This window comes from Poecilia latipinna, unplaced genomic scaffold, assembly GCF_001443285.1.
Source record: "Poecilia latipinna isolate Pla-1442-1.1 unplaced genomic scaffold, P_latipinna-1.0 Scaffold814, whole genome shotgun sequence".
Classification (NCBI taxonomy): domain Eukaryota; kingdom Metazoa; phylum Chordata; class Actinopteri; order Cyprinodontiformes; family Poeciliidae; genus Poecilia; species Poecilia latipinna.
In genome coordinates this window covers 267,956-275,837 of record NW_015113430.1, presented here as the reverse complement: position 1 = coordinate 275,837, position 7,882 = coordinate 267,956, and the positions used below count along the sequence as shown (strand labels likewise).

Sequence of the window (7,882 nt, the reverse complement as noted above, 5' to 3'; positions counted from 1 at the left end):
CACTGATGTTTGTACTTTTGTTTTTTTTTTTCTCCCCATGTTGTGTGTGTGTGTGTGTGTGTGTGTGTGTGTGTGTGTGTGTGTGTGTGTGTCTGCCACTGGAGCTGAAAGATGGACAGCAGCACCAGAGTTCCCTCTTTTCTGGAATCTGTGTGGGTGTGACGCTGGTCTCACACGGCTGCTTCATGCTGCTTTTTTTGTAATAATCTGCATGTGCTGCTGTGGTTGTGTAAGATAACTCTCGAGTTGTGTTTTTCAGATGCCTGCATGTTTATTTCATTGAGTCATGAAGGATTTTTTATTTTTTTTTCCTGCTTTGTTTTTGAACGAGCTGCAGCGGTTGCGCTTGCATATGTGCGGCCCAGATGTGAGCGCGTTATCCGGAGTAATAGTCTGATGTCAGTGTGCGTGTGATCAGCATGCATCATTTGGCACTGCGACAAAAAAAAATCTGTTTGTTCAAAGAATATTTTATCTGCGTGTGTTCTTCTGCGTCCGCGCATTCAGTTTCTCTTTGATTTACTTTTTTTGTAAAAATTCTCAGCGTGTAAAACGTGCAAGTGCACGTCGGTGTCATGTGCTTCCTTGTTTTTATATAGTCGTGTTATTAAATTATGTAGGCATGCACGCCATGCACTTAACGTATGCATGCACCCTTGGCAGCATGTGTGTGTGAGAGTATGTGGTGGGGGGCAGGGGGATACGCATTAGTCCTATGTGTGTGTTTTTGTGTGCAGACGTGTAGCAGCTGCTGGACACCACCTGTGGCTGCTCCATCCCAGGGGCCTGCTGTGGCACCAAATAGTCCCTCTGGGATCCTGGGGATCCCAAAATGGTGGAGCAAATGCTGAACCACTCCCAGAATGGACAAACCTGCACCTTTGGTGTTTATGTTAAAAGGTAAACTTTCCTTTTAATATAAGGAAAACCTATATTTCCTTATGTTATTTCTTGTCTTTCTGCATTTTATGTTGTGTTTTTGTTTTTACTTTTTTTTTCAGACATATGTCTATCCACTTCTTCATTTTCTCCCACACAAATGCCCCATGCCCTGCAGGAACAGAAGAAGCTGGCGGTGCATTACGAAAGACAGAAACTCCATAAACGGACAAGCAGCACTGTTACTCTCGAGATCTTCAGTGGGTTTAAAAAGACCCGCACATTTGTTGCCGTCATTACGAGCTTCGGAATAATAAACCCAGAGATGATGATCCTTTCGTTTGTCGCAGTTTTCTCCATGTGATTGCAGATCAGTCAGTTTATTTTTTAAATTTTTTATAGAATTTACTTTGTTTACGCTCTGTCAATGTGGATATATTTAAACATAACGCATCTTTCTCCCGGGTTTTAAATCGCTGTCTTTTGATTACTGCTGCTCTCATTAGCCCAGGTTTCATCCAGTTAACAGAGAGGCAAACTAAATAACGTTTAGTTGTGTTTACTTGTAATTGGTGATTTAGAAAAAGAACAGAGATCTGAAAATTATAATGCTGTAATGTTCAGCTGATATTTGATTTCCTGTTGTTAAAAAAAAAAACATCACTTGGGTTGGCCCATCATCTTTTTATTAAATGATTACGTCATAACTTCTAGGGAGATAAAAAAACAAAACAAAACAAGCAAGAGGCGCATGTTCAACATTCATCTCACGACAAGACTGAAACGAAGCATTCAGTGCATCACATTTCTGTTGACTTCACATGTGTTTTGCAGCACGATATTCCATTTCAGCTTATCATTTGTTGTTCCTCCGGTGCTGAAATGGCAGACAGGTTTTGGGGGTGTATGTGTTTGTAATTTGGAAGTCCATGGCGGAGGTTATTGGTGTCACATCCCACAATGCACTGCTGAATTCCTTTAACATGTGGTTAGTCAGGAAAGGGGCGGTTGACCTATGCCTTCCCACGAGCCCCTTGGGAACAGCTTTGCGAGGTTTCTCCAGAAGTCTAGGATCAGCGCGCAGGCTGCTGCGCTGGTTTGTGACTGGAATTGTAATCATGTGATTTTCCTGAACGCTTCTTCGTTTTTTTTGGGGTTTTTTTTGTCTTTTTTTGGGGGAATTTTTTTTCTCCTTCTTTCACAGCCATTCAGTATCTTATTTGTACCTCCTTTCCCCCTCCCCTCCTCTGATCTGTGTCTGTTTTTGTCTTCTCGGTGTTTAACAGGAGACTAACCCTGCACATGCAATCCATTACGCTTGGAGGAAAAAAGGAGAAAGTACAGGAAACCGAGGGTGAAACGTGTTGCTCTCCTCTCCCTCATTTCCTGTTTAAACAGATTTCTTCTCTCTACGCCTTCTAAAAGTCTGACTAACTATATTTTTACAGTCACTATATTTCTCACTACATTATGTAATAAAATCAAATTGAACAATAAAATGAATGAATGACTTTTTTTCTTTTATAATTATTATTATTTCTGTTGACTTTGCTGAGCCAAGACTTTGTTGAAAAATGACAAAACTGGTGTAAGAGTGACAGGAATGTATCCAATATTATTTCTACATGTACATTTGTTCAATTGTTTGTTAACACAAATAGAGAATAGGCCAATTCACTAAATTGCTCACTAACTAGAGCAAGTTAGTGAGGCTAACTTCTTGAACCTGATATTGAGCTCTCTGTGCTAACGGCCTCTTCAGCCACCACATCTCAATGACAAAGATGCTAGGAAAAAAAAAAAAAAAAAAAAATCTACAACAAATCTGTAACCAAGCCATTTAAATGTTAAAAAACTATTCAGAGAACAAGTTCCACTTCATCTTTAGCATATTTTAGGTACTTGGCAAAATACAGAGAAATACTACGTCAAAGCTGCTTTGCCTGGTGTTTGGGTGCTTTTTTTCATTGGCTCTCGCTTCCAGGGTCGGCGGCTTTGTCTGCTCCGACTGTTCTTGTTGTAAACAGCTACAGCTCAGTTGATGTCCAGATAGAGTGTTGAAGAACAAAATCTCGATTGTGAAAACACTTTGAGGCATGCATCAGGTGCAGATCCAGATGTCCAATCGCTGTCACTGATGCCCGAAGGCGTAAGGCGGCTGGAGAGGGGCTTTCAGGTCAGGGTCATGAGAGGCATGTGTCGCAACTGCTTTATTGCGCCACAGAAAAAATGGGTTGTGTTTTTGGCGATTAGCAGCTCCTCAGCCTTTCCCTTATGGTGCAGATCATTGTGAGGAAGCGTTGAAAGGGTTGCAAGTAGAGGGGGGCAGCGATGGAAGAAGTAGACAGCTGTGTAGGGGTGAATAGAAGGTTTCTTTGTGATGTACTGACAAAAAAAAAAAAAAAAAATCTGTGACCAATTATCTGTGTCTCTCTCTCTCTAAATGGGGAATTCTCGACCAGTTTGGGTGGCTTTGGGATTCATGAGGAGGAGTTGGGAGAGAGACCGAAGGGTTGAACACAGTCATGGTGCCTGAGGGTAAGCCGACGTTTTGTTAGTTTCAGCCAATCTCTCTCACTTATATTTGAACCGTTCCCAAAGGAATTTCAATTCCTAGTGACCAAAAATGGGATAAATCTAGGAAAATATTATTCACAAAATGAACTGCAAGCAGCTAAAGGTATAGAAATAGTGGGCTTACAGGAAAATAACAATTTGTCCTACAACTGCTGACATGCGTAGGTCTTCGCTTCAACCCCAGCCCGCGGTATAAGCTTCCTATTTGTGTGGTTAGATTTCCAGCTATGTGAAAAGTGTGTCCTACCGAGAGTCGGAGAAAAGTGGTTAAGAGCAGGGAAGTTCAGGCCCAGGGATGGCTTGTAAGCCATGTGTTACACATTAAAAGGCTAATTACAGTTTTTAAAGCACCGTGTTTACCACTGAGAAAAGCCTTGTTAGGTATATTTACTGTCTCCCCTGAAATTATTCATCCTTGACAAGCTCAATTAACATTATCATAATTACAAATGTGATTGCTGCTTAATCGCTCCAACTGCTGTTTCGCTGCCTTGAGTATCTGCGGCGGAAGTCAATAAGGCTCAAGTGGTCTTCCCTGACCATCCATCAGAAAGCAGGACGCAGGAAGCAGGGAAGCACAGCTAACGGGAGGTTTTCCTGCCGCATTTGTAGTTCGATGCAAAATCCCACATCAGTACAGAAGGAGGATGAAAGCATCATCAACTCTCCCCCTGACCAGCTGTGTTTTTGCATGAGCACAGAATAACCCCGTGAAAACGTGATCTCCTGTGGTTCCACGTGGTTGTCAATAGCCATCACCTCGTTTGGTTCTTCACCTGTAAAAGCAAAGATCTGACTGAACACTCGCAGCTTCAGGAGGGGAGAGCAAGTCAAGAGCAAAAGCACAAACCAGAACAGCAGGTTGCTTTGAGAGACAATGCATTATAAAATGCTGATCCTTCTAACAAAGCTAAGGAGTCGCAAAACTACTTTAATGCCAATTAATGCAAATTTTACCGCTTTCTTCAATTGTTTTCTCTTTATCCTTCCTCCTTATGTGCCATTTTTTAAAATGCATGTCTGGTTGTGCTTTTGGACAGATCCACTCACACGAGTTGTGGATCTCTGCAGTTCTTCCAAAGTTCCTCCCTGGATTATTAGTTTAAGTGGGTGAGCATCTCTTGGTGGGTTTTCAGCTGTGTCTTACTTTAACCACTTTTTTTCCCCTTAACATAACCCTGCTTTAAGCTTCTTGACTGTGTCACGTCTGTCATCTGCAGTGTTTTCTGGTGTTTATGATGAAGTTTGCTCCCAAATATTCTGTAAGAAACGCCTGAAACACAAACAGAACAGCTGTTTCTATACTGAGATGCCCACAGTGGACTATGCCCCATTACATTTACATGACATATGAAGACAATTGCTTGAACTAAATTGTATTTAATGGCATCAGAGTGAAGAGGGTTGAGTACAAATTACATTTTTTTGATCTTTTTTTAAATTATTATTATTTGCAAAACTTAAAAAAAATAAAATAAGAATACCTGTCCATCCTATCCTGTATGTGTCACTTTACTATCACATAAAAGTCCAATAAAATGAATGAAAGTTTGAAAACGTTCAAGAGATTTAAACAAACTTCCAAAGCACAGTGAAATAATGGGAAGATGAGAAGTTTCCCATTATTTCCCATTATTATTCCCCATCTAAATTCACTATAATAACTCTTTTAACAAGTAATATTAATGTTTCATAAAAATACTGACCAACAGCAGAAGTAAATAAGGCGGACACATCTCATGTGACTGCTTCAGGAATCGTTGACGTTATACATGGTTTAAATCCCTCCAGTGCTGATAGATGCCTGGGTTGGTTTGCATTAGCATTAACTTCACACAGCTCTGATGTGGCTGCAAGCAAGTGAACACTAAACACTGACGCTGATGTCGGTGCGATGACATTAGAAGCTGTCTCCCATGAGTGCCTCATGCTGGTGGCTATTTGGATTACAGCTGTAGCAGTCGACTCTACTAGCAACAGAACGTTTTGCGTTGCGTATACATCGGTAATTATAAAGTAAATTGTTCCAGAGCTGGGTCCTGAAAAATACATATTCGCACGGAATGTAATTAAAAGTGAAAGAGCTCCGTCTTGAAACTGCGGTGGTGCGAATTAAACAAGATGTCTGAACTGACTCTTGCCTTTAGCGAGCTGAATGAGAGAGAAATGTGACAAGTCGTAATCAATCAATCAGCGGGCGGCAGGAGGTTGGAATTGTTTTGCATTTCATCAGTTTGTTTCTTCCTGGGATTTTTCTTCTGCCTGACAGGAGGTGCCGTAAGCATACCAGCAGCTGAAAGAAGACCCACATTCCTTCAGCACAGACTCCTCCGTACCTCTTTTGTTCGAGGTTGGAGTTTGTTTGAGGAGCTTTCCTCGCATTGAGCTCTTTGTGTGTGAGACTTAGCTGGCTTCAGAAGGAGCGAGGTTCCAGTAACTGCTGGCTAAATTGGACAAGTTCGGCACGTACACATTGTAGAGCTTCAGATCTCTGTGGCATTATCGACTAAAGTCTGACTCTTGAAGAACTTGAGATTAGCGTCACAAGCCGGCTTGTTTTGTTGCAGCTCATTTACAGCATGTGGTCACATTGTGCTGTCCTAAATGTCAAGCCAGTGTTGGCATGTGGGCAATTTTATTGGCTTTTCTCAATTACCCGTGTCATGTGGTTTCTCTCAGACTGAACGTACACTGAAAACTTTCTGCGTTTGCAGGATGAAGCAGTCGCAGAAACCTTGATTAGAGATGTCTGACCTAAAGAGAAGAAGAGGCTGCCAGTAAAACGCAGACAAATCCTCTATTTACCTTGACTAACATCTGCTCTTCTGCACCCCAACTCCTGGAAAAATGGGAGCCACACATTCCAGGCAGCGTACCCTACTTGGCAATGGTCTGCGTAATTGAAGATAAATTTTGGTGTGAGACACAGGGAGTGGATATTGTCAAGTGTCTGGGTTAAGAAAATAACAGGGTCTTTTTACCTCATCATGGCTTGGGGTCAGGGAAGTGGGGGTTTGGTGGGAGGTGTTGCATTCATCCACAGGTCATTGTTACAGTAAAGGAGGCGGCGGGGGATGCGGGGGAGCAGGGTGTTGTGGACACAATGAAACAGTAGGGTGAGCAGACTCTATCCCTCTCGGTGGGTTGTTCTCTGCGAGAATTTCACGTTTAGTCTCTTTGAATAGTGCTGGTGGTGAATGTGGGGAGAATCTGAAGCTACCTGTGCATCAAACAGCTTCTGCCACCCTCAGAGGGAGGGGAGGGTGTGTCCCCGATGCAAAATCTGCCAAAGATAAAAAAAAAACACATCTGGTACCTTTACTGCCAATATGTTGCTCTTTCAATTCAGTTGAAAAGGTGAAATTTCTCTTATTTTTAAAGATTAATTTTCTAAATTAAACCTCTGTTTTCTTTCGATTTTACAGCGAGCTCTTTGGAAAACGGTGCAATTTCCAATAAATCAATGCATCATTTGCTCTCAGTTGTGGGGATCACTTGAGCATTGTAACAAAATATGGCAAAATAAACAACAAACACTTTAATGCGAGGAGAGAAGAAAAATTAAACCTGACTTTCACAGGAAAATCCATCCTAAATTGCCTTAAATTTGAATTAGGAAAGAGGCCCATATACCATTCTTATTTTGCAGCCACAACATGAAGTTCTGTCACAAATAATGCCTAAAGAATGTGTCTCTTATAATGCACACTCCGTTTTCTATGTTGTTTGTGTATTGAGATGAAGGGTTTAAAAAAAAAAAAAAGGACAGTTCTACGACATAGCAGAACAAGTTAATTTTGTTACTATTTCACCATGCTTAATGGTCACCTCAGCATATCAGGATGAAAGTTTATTGCTCTTTACAAAGTCTATTCTTGGTCTCTCAGTAATTAGTGAATTAATAATTCAGAAAATAGGTTGGAATGCCCTGCAGTTGGAGTCACTCCAAGCACTTTGCATGATGACGTCGGTGAACCTTGATGAGTGGAGAGTGAGCATCTCTAAAGTGGTGCATGAATTTGAATGATGTTATTATACAGTAATGGGCTAAACATTTGAGTAGCAGCTGTGAAAAGTCTAATTCTACTGCTGGCTGTTTGCGTAAATCTTACATCATTACATCAATCGCTCTACTAGATAACCTGACTTGCTCTTTTAAGTCCACCCCACTTGGCCAGTCAGGGGCATAATGGAGACTGGTCAACTTTTGCCCTTTGTGGCATAGATCCTGCCTTGAAGTGTTTTGTGAAAGGGACTACTTTTTTTTTTCTTGGTGTCATTTAGATTGAACAGATGTTAAACTTTACATGACTAAATTCCCAATGACCTCCAAGATGGATGCCAGCTGTGACAGACCACTGAATAATATGCTCAGAAAAGCAGGCAGCAGTGGTTGAGCCACATCCAGAGAATGACTGGTGAACTT

General features: G+C 41.4%; 2 long non-coding RNA genes across 2 annotated transcripts in view; one reads left to right on the top strand and one right to left on the bottom strand.

Moving 5' to 3' along the window:
* LOC106956386 (uncharacterized) overlaps positions 1 to 2,671 on the top strand; it is a 9,960-nt gene extending 7,289 nt beyond the window's left edge. The window contains exons 2-3 of the long non-coding RNA XR_001426763.1: positions 738 to 900; positions 1,002 to 2,671. This is a non-coding gene — a long non-coding RNA (uncharacterized LOC106956386). The remainder of the gene's footprint in view (positions 1 to 737; positions 901 to 1,001) is intronic.
* LOC106956387 (uncharacterized) lies at positions 2,048 to 5,323 on the bottom strand. Its single transcript, XR_001426764.1, has 2 exons — positions 5,163 to 5,323; positions 2,048 to 4,232 (listed from the first exon to the last, which is right to left on the bottom strand). It is a non-coding gene; the product is annotated as an uncharacterized LOC106956387 (long non-coding RNA).
* Positions 5,324 to 7,882: the final 2,559 nt, after the last annotated feature.